We start from the raw sequence: 15,717 nt of genomic DNA on the forward strand, positions 1-15,717 counted from the left end.
GGTAGCAATGACCATCCTTGATAAGACACGGCCTCCCTTTTGTTGATGTTGTCACATCCATCATGTACGCTGCATAGAACAGAAGTCATATAGGAAAGCGCTAGGAACGAAACCTACCTACGACGACACTATCTGAGAAACGGTGACAACACATGCACTCAGGGTGAGCGACTCGGGTAGGCAAGCAGTGATGGAGGCTCAGTTCTCAAACACCTCGTTAGGGAACCGGATGCTCGGGACAGCTTCGCTACCTGCTGCACCCTTGTGGGAAACCCCACGATTGGAAACCCCACGTCAACCCAAGTGGGAGACACACGAACACACACACCTTGCGATTATCACGGTTTTGGTCCCTCAAAAAAGACTTTGAAGGATGGACGATTTTTGTTGTACGAAGATGTGCAGCAGGTAGATAAGGCTTCTTCACTCAGCAGTATACGATATTTACCAAACGGGTGTCTTCATAATGGTGCGTCGATGGAGTGATTGCCCCATTGCTGAAGGCGAGTTTGACTAATCAGCATACTAATTCTGAATTGTAAGGCTTTGAAAGGAAACATTTTAAGCTTCTTTCTCATATCTTTCATAAACCTGATTTCATATTTTGTAGCTTACTTTTAGATACACTTTGGCCCACTGTTGGAATGCCATCTACAGTGTGTCAGTCATCTCTTTGTTCACTCTACTTTTCACTGTCTTGTCCATGTAACGTTCATAGATTAATTTTCACAGTCGTGTCCACATATATATGACCCCGACGGTTTTCCAGAATTGACCTGAAATTCCGTTGTCTGTAGTTAAAATACGCTCGTGTGTGGGCAGTTAATAATCGATTTTGCACAGTTTTTGGTAAAAAGGTAATGTTGTGTGCTTGAAAACAGGTTTTGAAACGGCTGCCTGAATAGGTGGAAGACTTGAGCATTATATTTTATAAACCCCACTGTTGAATTTTAAGTAGTCAGTCTTTATTGCTGTGGAATAATAGGTATCGTAACTCATTCAAAGTGGAGAACGAACTCGTTATTTCTTTAAAAATAGGTCTGCAGTTATTTATTCCATTTGGCCTAGATGTATGACGCGTTATTTTGTGTATGACCTCTTTTTCTCTTTTGGACTAATTCACCATAACGGTATTTTTTTTTTTCATTGTGATATATTTGGTTGTAAGTCTATTTTTTTTTTCAAAGTAAAACAGTGGTCTTTGTAGAATGTTGCCCTAAATGCTACTTATTTTTGGGCAGTGAGTTAGCATGTAGCGTTGTCTATTTTTTTGTGCTGTTGATTTTAACAGTAATGAAATTTATGCTTTTCTCGTCCTCATGCGAAACTATAAATGTCATACCTGTGTGCAAAAGATTTCATTATGTATACAACTCTTCAGTATCCTCTCCTGTGTCACTATGTAGTAGCATGACCGTCTTTCTTCCGATAAACTTTGCCATTAAAAATATGCTAATTATGCGACAACAATACTTGCACAATGTCGGTAACTTCGGATATTTCGGAGGCAGGACCCTTTTTATGTTCTACTAAGTTTTGAAGAAAATTGCGAAATTGCTGCGAATTTACAGTTTTCACCACATACATATCTCCAAATGTGCCTACTATTATTAGAGGTAGTTTGTTTCCACTTCTAGCATTTAGATCTCCCGTAAAGAAAATCTGATTTTTATTCATACTGTTTAATATCAGCAGCAATAGTTTGAAAAAGACCTTAGAGTAGTCAATATTCCCATCATGTTAGACGTTACCTGCTATTATTCTTTGGGTTGCTCTTGTATCTTTAATTCGTAATAGAACAGTGCGTCCTTTTGCATTTCATTGTCAAACGTTTTCCCTTATTTTTTTGTAGGAATGTAGATGGTAACACCCTTACTTGTTCTTCTTTCTTAATTTACTCCGCTGTAGATCATAGTATGGCCATATACCGATCTAGTTCAAGATGTTTTTTCTTTAATATCTGTAAAATCTGTTTCCTTTCCTTTCAAATGTTTTGCTAATTCGAATGCCTTAACATCAGTTATCTAACGTACAAGGAGAAAGCTTTCCAAGCTTCCTTAAACAACTGTCTCTTGCTCCTATTTCTCACCCATATCGTATCCCGCTAATCCGACCTTTCGTCAAGGCTAGACTATGTAGTGCAAGTACGTTTATTTTGTCTCTGAATGGGTTACTAGCCCATCTCTATTACAGTAATTTTCCCTTGTATGGTCCCAATACTCACTACACTGACACATATAAGCTGATTTATACCTAAAAACATTTTTGTTTCTTTTTCCATTGTGGATAGCAAACAATGCCATACTAAAATTGTAGCGATCATTGTCTAAACACATAAAATTTTATCTGTTTCATGGTGTACCAATGATAACGAGTTGTGAAAAAATTTATAAGCATACAAAAAATTTTCAAACTAATTATATATAAATGTGGGCACGATGTGCAACTCAATTCCCGACGACATATTGACATACATTTTGCAGAAGTTCAGAGTTACCGAAATTTATGGATTTAAAGAGCAATTGATCACCTATGGCCAAGAGATGGAGCAGGAGGAAGTAACATTGGGGCAAAAATTTCGGATATTTGGAAGTAACCTAAAAACTGAGCTTCTATACGGTTGTTAAACATGGAAAGTGAGAAAGCAGTCAGTCCATAACTGCGACACATTCAACAACTCATATCTGAGGAACATCCTAGGGACACTCTGGGAAAAAACCAGCTAGACGCCAAATGAGCTGTAAATAAGAAGCAGAAAGTGGAGATGGTTAGGACATTCGCTTAGGAGACTCAATGAACATATTGCGAAGGAAGCTCTTCATTGCGTGCTGCATGGACGATGGAGACGAGGGAGGCCCAAAATGAGGTGTAGACGACTAGTTGAAGCAGAAGGTCAACAGCAAATAACAGGATGGGAAGAAGCAAAAATAGTAGCAGAAGACAGAACAAGGTAGCGATTCTTTGTTGCCGCTCTATGCTCGACATAAGGAGTTAAAGGTCTTATTAATACATAATAATAAATAATACAGAGGTTTCTGTTTATTTCGCTACTATATCTATAAAATGATGGTGAGTTACTGTAGTTTAAATAATGTATTATTCTCAACAAGTTGGTGAATATTATAGACATGTTTTAAACAACTGCCGGCCGAAGTGGCCGTGCGGTTAAAGGCGCTGCAGTCTGGAACCGCAAGACCGCTACGGTCGCAGGTTCGAATCCTGCCTCGGGCATGGATGTTTGTGATGTTCTTAGGTTAGTTAGGTTTAACTAGTTCTAAGTTCTAGGGGACTAATGACCTCAGCAGTTGAGTCCCATAGTGCTCAGAGCCATTTGAACCATTTTTTTTAAACAACTCGTTGTATTGTTGCACGCTTAGGGGTATATAGGCGTGTATTATCCCTACGAGTACATGACTCTGAGCCATGTAGCAGTGTTTCACTCCTCACTGTTCCACGCTACATTATTTGCTCTTTTTTTCAATGTAACTATGTGACTTACCTTCTTCTGTTGCGTTTACACTCTGAGCTGTAGTCCAACTACGTTGTTAACGTTTTACTATTATCTTACATTTCTAACTAAGCCTGAGCACATTTTAGATTACATACTTAAATTGGACTGTGGCTTTTAAAACTGAACAGGCTTCTTTCTTCATCCATCTTGCTTGAGGCTCAGTTAACATATATCTTGATTACTTTTAGTTCTATTTATTATTTCGATGATAGTAACACTGTTTTTGACAAGATTGTTGCTGTGTTAAGTGATAAAGCCTCATTAGAAACTTGTTGAATATAAAAAGACAATAATTATTTCTCATTAACTTTAGTAATGTTGCATACTATTAGCCATGTGGGAAACATGTATATATGTATGGTATAATACCATAAGTAGCACCTTCTGAGAACAATGCCAACTGGTCACTAGAAGAGGAAAAAAAATTCTTAACGTTGAATCAAACACAAAAAGCAAATATCTTGTAACAAATATATATATATATATATATATATATATATATATATATATATATATATATATATAACCATCACCTCATTTACTAAAATAAGTTGTACACAATTCCAGTAAATGTACATCACATGAATCAAAATAAACATCATTCTATGTTACATGACTATTCATTGGCAAGCCAATCATAAATATCATAGCATTTCAAACAATTATCCAACATTGAAAAGTTCATAAATTTGTTGTAAAGAATGCTATTGTCATCATGATCATAAGAAAATTCATTTATTTTCCATTCATTTCTTTTTAATCCGAACATTATAGAAAAATCGTTGCCACATAAGCTCACATTTACTTGTCAGCTAAGTGCAACATCTCAATGATGTTCATCATTAGCTTAGTACACCATTTTTATGTAATTACTTTATTGAAGACAAAATTAGCTATACATCATAAATAGTGACTTTTCAACAGAATTATTTCTCGAACCTCACAAGAATATATATATATAGTGACTTTTCAACAGAATTATTTCTCGAACCTCACAAGAATATATATATATATATATATATATATATATATATATATATATATATATATTCTTGTGAGGTTCGAGAAATAATTCTGTTGAAAAGTCACTATTTATGATGTATAGCTAATTTTGTCTTCAATAAAGTAATTACATAAAAATGGTGTACTAAGCTAATGATGAACATCATTGAGATGTTGCACTTAGCTGACAAGTAAATGTGAGCTTATGTGGCAACGATTTTTCTATAATGTTCGGATTAAAAAGAAATGAATGGAAAATAAATGAATTTTCTTATGATCATGATGACAATAGCATTCTTTACAACAAATTTATGAACTTTTCAATGTTGGATAATTGTTTGAAATGCTATGATATTTATGATTGGCTTGCCAATGAATAGTCATGTAACATAGAATGATGTTTATTTTGATTCATGTGATGTACATTTACTGGAATTGTGTACAACTTATTTTAGTAAATGAGGTGATGGTTATTGACAAGAAAGATATTAACATGGCAACTATGAATGTGTTTGTACAATGAAAAACGGTTGCCATTTATGGGTAGAGCAGTGAATTGGAGATAATTAACTGAGGATTATATTATGATAAAATGTTGGTGCTGTCTAAATCTTGTTACCAACTGCTGTAATGGACAAACTAGACGTGATGGCTAATAAAAGATGGCAACATTAATGATAATTCAGTGAGATTTAAGAGAGAACCTCCTTACCCTTCACTATGGGTCATCCCCTTATGCTAAGGACCTTGAGTTCACAGGGTAACTCATCAGTGCAGATATCCATACTGTAGATACAACGACAGTGGACGGATCTCTGTTGAAATATCAGACAAACATATTTCACCCGAAGAGATGGTCCAGCCTTTCCAGCAGTTGCAGGACAACATTCTGTGTCATTGGCTGATCTGGATGTGTAACTACAACGAAATCTAACCTGCTGTCATGGTACAGTGAAACAGCTGAAAGCAAGTGGAAACTGCAGCTGTAATTTTTTCTGAGGGCATGCAAATCTAATGTATGGTTACATGATGTCGTTACCCACTCACACCTCTGGGTGGAGATATCATGAGAGCGATAACTGTCATTCTATACATTGTAGAGTGTAATATTAGACTGCTAATCAGATAGGTTAGAAAATTTAAGAAGATTCAAGTTAGATATAGAGGGAATTGGGTTATTTCAGAAGCAGGAGGAAGGGGCTGCTCTTCTGGTCAGGTGATTTCAGAGATATAATATGAATATCAAGAGCTCAGATGGAAACCCAGTTCTAAGCAAAGAAGGGAAGGCAGAAAGGTGGAACGAGTATATAGAGGGTTTATACAAGGGCGATGTACTTGAGGACAATATTATGGAAATGGAAGAGGATGTAGATGAAGACGAAATGGGAGATAGGATACTGCGTGAAGAGTTTGACAGAGCACTGAAAGACCTGAGTCGAAACAAGGCCCCGGGAGTAGACAACATTCCATTAGAACTACTGATGGCCTCGGGAGAGCCAGTCATGACAAAACTCTACCATCTGGTGAGCACAATGTATGAGACAGGCGAAATATCCTCAGACTTCAAGAAGAATATAATAATTCCAATCCCAAAGAAAGCAGGTGTTGACAGATGTGAAAATTACCGAACTATCAGTTTAATAAGTCACAGCTGCAAAATACTAACGCGAATTCTTTACAGACGAATGGAAAAACTGGTAGAAGCCGACCTCAGGGAAGATCAGTTTGGATTCCGTAGAAATGTTGGAACACGTGAGGCAATACTGACCTTACGACTTATCTTAGAAGAAACATTAAGAAAAGGCAAACCTACGTTTCTAGCATTTGTAGATTTCGAGAAAGCTTTTGACAATGTTAACTGGAATACTCTCTTTCAAATTCTGAAGGTGGCAGGGGTAAAATACAGGGAGCGAAAGGCTATTTAGAATTTGTACAGAAACCAGATGGAGGTTATAAGAATTGAGGGGCATGAAAGGGAAGCAGTGGTTGGGAAAGGAGTAGTGAGACAGGGTTGTAGCCTCTCCCTGATGTTGTTCAATCTGTATATTGAGCAAGCAGTAAAGGAAACAAAAGAAAAATTCGGAAAAGGTATTAAAATTCATGGAGAAGAAATAAAAGCTTTGAGGTTCGCCGATGACATTGTAATTCTGTCAGAGACAGCAAAGGACTTGGAAGAGCAGTTGAACGGAATGGACAGTGTCTTGAAAGGAGGATATAAGATGAACATCAACAAAAGCAAAACGAGGATAATGAAATGTAGTCAAATTAAGTCGGGTGATGCTGAGGGAATTACATTAGGAAATGAGACACTTAAAGTAGTAAAGGAGTTTTGCTATTTAGGGAGTAAAATAACTGATGATGGTCGAAGTAGAGAGGATATAAAATATAGACTGGCAATGGCAAGGAAAGCGTTTCTCAAGAAGAGAAATTTGTTAACGTCGAGTATAGATTTAAGTGTCAGGAAGTCATTTCTGAAAGTATTTGTATGGAGTGTAGCCATGTATGGAAGTGAAACATGGACGATAACTAGTTTGGACAAGAGGAGAATAGAAGCTTTCGAAATGTGGTGCTACAGAAGAATGCTGAAGATAAGGTGGGTAGATCACGTAACTAATGAGGAGGTATTGAATAGGATTGGGGAGAAGAGAAGTTTGTGGCACAACTTGGCTAGAAGAAGGGATCGGTTGGTAGGACATGTTTTGAGGCATCAAGGGATCACAAATTTAGCATTGGAGGGCACCGTGGAGGGTAAAAATCGTAGAGGGAGACCAAGAGATGAATACACTAAGCAGAATCAGAAGGATGTAGGTTGCAGTAGGTACTGGGAGATGAAGAAGCTTGCACAGGATAGAGTAGCATGGAGAGCTGCATCAAACCAGTCTCAGTACTGAACACCACAACAACAACAACAACCAAAGTAGGAAAGTGCTTAAGCTGCACTGATCAGCACAGTGAAGAGACTGACACTAAAGCCGCATCTGCTACTGTAGCACCAGTTCATATGATAATTAGTTCTTCAGATGATGAAATGATTGTAAAAATGTGTGATGACACGAAAGAAATTGTTCAGATAGTTAATGGAGACGATAATTTAATTGTGATGGCGGGCTGGAATTCGATAGTTGGAAACGAGGAGGAAGAAGCATAGCAGGTGAATATGAACTGGAGGGAGGAATTGAAGAGGAATAGCTTACTAGAATTCTGCACAGAGAATAGTTTAATCATCGCTGATACTTCAGTTTCAGACTCATGAAAAAAAGAATGTGTGCTTGGAGGAGACATGGAGACACCTTAAGCTTGCAGATTGATAATAGAATGGTAAGACAGAGACATCGGAAACAGATATTAAAACATAAGACAATACAGGGGCCAGATGCAGACTCTGGTCACAATTTAGTGCTTATCAACTATAGGCTGAAAGTGACGAATCTGCCAAAATGTAGGACATTAAGGAGATGGGACCTGGATAAGGTGAAAGAACCGAGGGTTGCTGAGATATTCATAGGGCGCATTAGGCAACGATTGACTGTAACAGGGAATAGGAATACAACAGAAGACGAATGAGTAGCTTTGAGAGACGAAATTAGAAGGGAGGCCAGAATTGACCGTAATTTTGATGATTTATTAACAGCAAAATTGAATTTCGATCACAATATGATCACCTTCAGCGCTTTAGCGTACGAATTAAAGCTCGTAGGCTCTGGTGTCTAGTTATTAGCAGTGATCGTTTCATAGCATCTCTTACCGTTAATAACTAGACACCAGTTACCTAAGAGCTCTAATTTGTACGGTAAACCACTGAGAATGATCATTTTGTGATCAAAAATCGATTTTACTGTTAATGGAGCATCACAATGACTACTGACCTTCCTCCTAATTTTATTTACCATATGGTTCTTGTGCACACAACACTCCATGGAGTCGCCAGTCAATTTAAGAGATGAAATAATGAAGGCAGCAGAACATCAGATAGGTAGAACTATATTGAATTCAATTTAGTAAAGAAGAAAATATAAAAATGGAGCAAAAGAAGTAGGCGAAAGGGAATACAAACGTCTAAATAATCAGGATGACAGGAGGTGCAAAATGACTAAGCAGGAATGGCCAGAGCACATATGTAAGGATTTGGAATCATATACAGCTACGAGAAAGATAGACACCGTCTACAAGGTCCTGTGGAGAAAAGAGAAGTAGCTTTGTGAATATCGAGAGCTGAGACAGAAGACCAGCCCTAAACAAACAACGGAAAGCTGAAAGATGGGAATAAATGGATGGTCTATATAAGCGAGACGAACTGGAATACAATATTTTAGAAATGGATGAGGACGTAGATGAACGCGAGATGGAAGATTTGGTACTGCGAGAGGAACTTGATAGAGCACTGAGAGACCTATGTCGAAACAAGGCCAGAGGAGTAGACGACATTCCGTGAGAACTGCTGTATAAATGGGAGAGCCAACAAAGACAAAACTATTCCATTTCGTGTGCAAGATGTATGAGGCATGCGAATTACCGTCAGACTTCAAGAAAAATATAATAATTGCAATTTCAAAGAAAACAGCTGCTGACAGGTGTGAGTATTACCGTACTGTGAGTTTAATAAGTCATGGTTGCAAAATACTAACAGGAATTCCTTACAGAAGAATGTAAAAACTCGTAGAAGCCGACTTTGGAGTAGATCAGTTTGGATTTATTAGAACTGTATTACCACATCTGGCAATACTGAGCCTGCGACTTACTTTAGAAGATAGTTTAAGGAAAGGGACCTCTACTTTTACTGCATCAGTACACTTACAGAAATTTTTTGATATTTTTGTATGGAATAAATCTTTTCTAAGGTAAAATATTTAGTACTACTAAATTAACCAGACGGCAGATCCAAGAGTCGCAGGGTATGAAAGGGAATCAGTGGTCGATAAGGAACTGAGACAGGCTTGTAGCCTATCCTGGATCTTACTCAGTCTCTACACTGGGCAAACAGTAATCAAAACCACAGAAAAGTTTTGGGTAGGTCTCAAAACTCAGGGAGAATAAATAAAGTCATTGGAGTTGACAACGTAGTTCTGTCTGAGACAATAAAGTCTTACAGGAGAAGCTGAAGGTTGTCCCCGCTGATCCATCGTGGATGCGGGACAGCGGCTGGTCATTTATTTATGAAAAACTAATCGCTAAGCACCCATATGTTTTAGAAATGGTTATTTTATTTACAAGACCAGTTTCGGCATTCCATTACCTCCACCTCCAGGCTGCTGCGTGTTAGAAACAACTAGTATAATTATAGTATACAGAAATTGATATTTTAGAAAATGAAGCATAGTGAGACAAATTCTCAGAAACCTACAAAATTTATTGTGCGGTGTTAAGAAGTGTATCTGTGCACACAACGCATAGCAAAGCACAATAGGTACAGGTGCTGGTTAGCAACGAAACTAACTATTTTGACATCACAGAGTTATAATAGAACATGTCAAACATTTCAAAAACCTAAATTAGAAAGTGTACAAAATCAGAAGCACAAAGGAATAATGCTTGTCTAGTTTTTTTACAGATGAGAATCACTCTTGTTCTTAGGAAACATTATCCGCACTCAAATTAAAAACTCGCGGTACGACATATCAAGTACACAATATTGTGAAAACCTATTGATTAAGTAACACTACTGATATATGAGATGTATTTATGACGGTATCAAAAATATAGACCAGAGGCAAAAAACGGCAGACAAATTACTATGTTAATGATGGTAAGTGAAGAACCTGCAAGGGATACTCATAAAATAATCAGAGGGCATAATACTGTATCCCAAGTAAAAACTGAAACGATATGACTTATTGTGTCTTAAACATCAATTAATTGGCGGTGGAACAAACAAGGGACCCCAAACACCATACTATTATGTTGACAATATATTCGTTGTATAATGGAAATAAGAACGAGGCACTCAGACTACAAGAAATTTTTAACTCTTTATACCACAAGTTTCATTTAACTATGGACTTTCGTGTTGAGGGCACTCTGAACTTTTTTATTTACAGGTAAGTAGGAATGGCCAGTGTTCAGAATACGAGGTTTCTCGTAAGCCGACAGCAAAATTGTCATTATTGCTGCGAATTCCGATCATCATCCATTACAGAAGAAAGCATTCTTTCTTTCAGTGTTTCACATGCTAAAATTACTTGCACCTGACCAGGTTGCAACTGCATCGAGAAGGGACTGTAAATGGATTTACAGAAAGTGATATTAAGAAAATGGGTAATAAAATTCTGTCAAAGATGCGCGAAGTGAAAATTTTATATGCAATTAACACACTGGGGAAGCTCCTACGACATAATATACGGCTGTCGGTTTATAAATTTTGCAATTGGTGGTGTATGAAATTAAGTGTGTAGATTTTGACAAGTTTTACATCGCACACACTTGGAAGTAGTTCAGAACGCGACTTAAGGAACCGGTTATCCTGGCTGTGATAGTAAACTATGGTGTCATTTACGTCAGTGCATCAATCAGCTTCGTGACATCGAAAACAATTTACAGATTCTTCATTATAAGAGTAGAGATGTTAATTTGGATACCTCAGAGGAAATAGAAATTTTCATACATATAAGGTGCTTCCATGACCGATTAGTTAATGACCAGATCAGTGGAGCAGGAGATTGGTTCTTAACACTTTTGATAATGGCTTCAATTGCCGATGGAGATACAACTTGTGCGCTCTTTGCAGCCACTGCTTATAACACCAAATGTGCAATGACGTATGGCGATACTTTGAGTATATTATTATGTGCTTTAATTTTCACACATGAATTATTTGCTGTCATATCTTACACATTTTTATGCCTTTTCGCTTCACTTTCGTCATTGTGCCGTGCGTGGCTCGTGTTCATGCCTTTTATTGTTTGTCATCTTTCCTTACGGTACTGCCGCCTCGTTTCTTATTCCATTTTCGGGCGTCACTAACTTCCTGCCTTATCTCCCGTGAGTGGCAGCAGCAGCGCTTATCGATAAGTGCACTGTCGTACCATCTCTGTAGTGACCGATAGTATTTACGGGTCGTCGTGTGTCTGGATTTCAGTTGGGAGCTCAGTCGGGACGCAGGAGAAGTGAAGTCGGGAGCAGCAAGGAGTTGCCGACCGCGGGCCACACACGTGAACTGTCTCACGGAAGCAGATTTGAGCGGGGACGACCGTTGGTTGGTCGTTCGGTCGTCGTCTAATCGGGCGACGTGTATTTTGTCTTCCGACGGCTTCTGGGCCCTTTCAATTGGTCATTTTGCGGGACATGGGTCGGTTCCTTCCTTGTGCAGAGATGTCGGGTGCCCAATGGGCCGCTGTTCCCTGTGCATGGTTGGATAGGAGCCAGTGTCTCCGGCTCGTCATGTATCCGAGTTCAGTCCGGAGGCAGAAGCAGTGAAGTCGAGGACGGACCAGCAGTGAGCCACTGGACAGTCTGTGGAGTGAGTCGGTGCAGTGAGTCGGCAGAGTCAATCGGAAGGCAGACAGTCGCATGAGAGTCAGTCGGCTCTGAGTCTCTGTTGCTATTGGGTTGTGGACTGAGTCGAGTTCGTCGTTGCTCGGCTGTCGGACGAATTGGCAGTCAGTATCAGGCAGGTGCGCACGGTGCAAGTACGCCCCAGGACCGTGGTCGACGTAGACGGAAGGCCGTTGGTTCAAATGGTTCAAATGGCTCTGAGCACTATGGGACTTAACTTCTGAGGTCATCAGTCCCATAGAACTTAGGACTACTTAAACCTAACTAACCTAAGGACATCACATATATCCATACCTGAAGCAAGATTCGAACCGGCAACCGTATAGGTCGCGCGGTTCCAGACTGTAGCGGCTAGAACCGCTCGGCCACGCCGGCCTGCGGAAGGCCATTGCTCGGTCGCTCGACTGGTCGTCAGATGGCGACATGTGGTCTGTTACACACTGACACCAGTATTAGTTGGGCAATAGCGGGCGGCCTGCACAGTCGGGTCCGTGTGGTGTTAATATTCGCCGGAACTGCTGTCGGCGAAATTGGGCTGCCGTTGGTCGTTTGCTCGGCCAGTCGTCTCAGTAGACGACGCCTTGGACCCTCAGGACGAGCATCAATTCCCGAGTTCGGATGTGGTTGGACCTCGTTGGTTCGTTGGGACTGAGAAGCGACGTAGTCTCCACAGTGCGGAGCCAGACCGCGGAATTTGGCGGCGGGCACGCGCTGTCGCAATTGGAAACGACGCTGTGTGAGTGGCTGATCGCTTTCCTCCGAAGCAGGATCCTCAAGTTGAGTAATTAGTTACCAGTTCTTAAACCTCGACTGCTACGATTTGTTCGTTATTTGTGGATTGTTGTCTCCTCAGCCGTTGACGCGTGTGATGACAAGTCATGTAGTTTGTTGCCTAGAATCTGCAGCCTCCCATAGTCACTTGACAGCTCTGACTTGTGTTTCAGCTATTCTTTTGAACTTGAGTGATGTTTGATGCCCTGATCTTGTTGAAGCCGATTTTGAAGTTATTGGTATCTTGGTTTATTCTTCATCGCCCGATATTCTCCACTAATTGTGGAGTCGGATCTGACCACTGAAAATCGGTCAGATTGTCGGTCGGTCGTGAACCGTCCCTCGGTTGTGTTGCCTTCCGATTAAGAGGTTGTCGGTCTGGCTGCCTGTCTCACGTAAACTTGCGATCAACAGTTGAAAGTTCTGCCGAGGCCTTAAGCCGTAAGAAATATTTTCTAGTTTTTATGTGGCCTCCATCCGAGTTTTCTAGCTTAAATTGAAAATTGGAATTTGCTTTGTCTGGGCTTTAAGCCGTGAGTTTTTTTTAGTTTCGTATGTGGCCTTCAGCCGAGAGTTGTGTGATGCATTTTAGGATAAGGCCTTTAGCCGATTTTAGTTGAAATTTGGAAGCTCTTCCCTTTAGGCCTTAAGCCGTAAAATTGTTTTCTGCATTGTGCGTGGCCTTCAGCCGAGATTTAATCTCTCTTAAATTAAAAATTCTTGTCTTGCCCTTCAGTCACAAGATTGTTATTCTTTAGTATGAGGCCTTCTGCCCAGTTTACACGAAATATTTTATAAAAAGGCCTTTAGCTTTTTCCAATTGAAAGCTCATCTTCCTAGGCCTAAAGCCGTTAAATTGTTTTGCTGATATTCGGCTTTAGCCGAGTTTCGGCCTATTTAGATTAAACTTTGAACATCTTTATCTCGGTCTTAAGCCGTAACGCTGTTCTACATTAATGTGAGGACTTCAGCCTAGTTCTATGGGAAAAATTTAAGCGAAGGCTTTCAGCTTATTTATATTGAAGATAAAAAATTTGTTTTATAAAGAAGTGAGACTTCCAGAAGAACTCCTGTACCTCAATTCCTCGCTTGGGTCTTGCGCCTTTGACTTTCGATGTGGCATTCAGCCGATCTAAATTAAATCAAAGGAGGTATTTCGTTAAATAGTTGAGAGTATTGATTCTTGCTTGTGTGATTGTGTGTTTTAAGAAATAAAGCTTATATGTTGAGTGCAACTGACAGTAACTTATTTTGGCCCCTTTCCACAAATATTACTGCATCCGCTCTATCCTGCTAGCCCAGAGATTTCAGTCAGTTATGTGGATACACATCTTATATTAAATTTCCTTATGATACTGGCGGCTCCGCCACCTGGCGTTGTATTAACCCAAGGTCGATTTGCAGTAGGGTTTTGGAATATATACTGTATTCGAACATTATGAAGTACCTCGAAGAAAACGCTTTATTAACACATAGTCAGCACGGTTTCGGAAAATATCGGTCTCCTGAAACTCAACTAGCTCTTTATACTCATGAAGTAATAGTATGTGAGCCACCGGGCTTTCCAGAATTAATCGTAAATTCCGAAACCGTCGCTAAAATACACTCATATGTGGTCAATTATTGGCAGATTTTCCGAAGTTTTTCGGTAAGAAGGCAATCTTGTATGCTTCGACACAGGTTTTGAAACTCCTGAATAAGGGGCCAGTAAACTGGAGCATGATATCTTATACACCACACTGTTGTTCAATTTTAGAGAATTTTATATATTATATGGGTTAGAAGGTATCCTAACTTATTCACAGTGGAGAAAGAAATAGTTATTTTTTTAAAATAGCTGAGCAATTATTTGTGAAATTCGGCTACATAAGTGATGCTTCATTCTTGTGTATTCTTGTGCATAGAGTGCATTTTTTCTGTGTAGCAATTGACCATGGCAATATTTTATTATTGTGCCAAATTCGGTGGTAATTCTATTTTCTTCCAAACTAAGTGAGTGTGCTTTGCGGAGTGGTGCGTAAATGCTACATGTCTGTGTGGCGCGAATTGGTGTTATATGCCTTCAGTTTTTTTGTGTGTTGTAGATTTTAATAGCAATGAAATTTATGCTATTGTCGTCCTCATGTCACACAATTAATTTCATACCATTATGGATAATATTGTATTGTGTAAGCAGCGCTCGAGTTGAGTCTCATGTGTAATCATGTACAAGCAATTTACAATCAAACTACCTCAAGTAGTATACCGTTTTTTATGGAGCCTATTTACTTCCTTAAAAACATTAATTTCCAAATGAATCAGAGATACATCTGTCAGGAAGCTTTACAATATTACTACACGAGGCTGGACCCTCTTTCTGCTGATAAACGTTCCTATTAAAAGTAAGCTGATTATGAGATTGTGTCGTTTGCTGTTAACTTCTAATTTTTCTGAGACAGATACATTTTTATGTTATACTACATTTTTTTTAACGTAGGACCCTCTTACTGTTGATAAACTTTCCCATTAAAAGTAAGCTGACTGTGCGACTATATCATTTGCAAATGCCGGTAACTTCTGATTTTTCTGAGACAGATACCCTTGTATATTTTACTAAATTTTTAAATAAAATAGCAGAGTCGCTGAGTATTTTTACGTTTTTTAATACAAACGTTTATCCATATGTGCCTGCTGCTATTGGGGTTGGTATATCTACAATACTATCATTTAAATCTCCCATAAAGAACATGCGGTTTTTTCAAGCTCTTAAACATTACTTGTAATTGTTTGTGAAAGTCAATATTTCCTTCTTGTGGAGCTTTAGCTTCTATTGATCTTTGGATTACACTTGTACCTGTAATTCCTGCTAATACAATGCGTTCATTTTCGTTTCCTAGTCAAGTATTTTATTATATTATTTTCTCGCCTTGGAGATGGCAACATTTTTACTTCCTCTCTGTTCATTT

Source organism: Schistocerca serialis, chromosome 9, assembly GCF_023864345.2.
Source record: "Schistocerca serialis cubense isolate TAMUIC-IGC-003099 chromosome 9, iqSchSeri2.2, whole genome shotgun sequence".
Lineage (NCBI taxonomy): Eukaryota > Metazoa > Arthropoda > Insecta > Orthoptera > Acrididae > Schistocerca > Schistocerca serialis.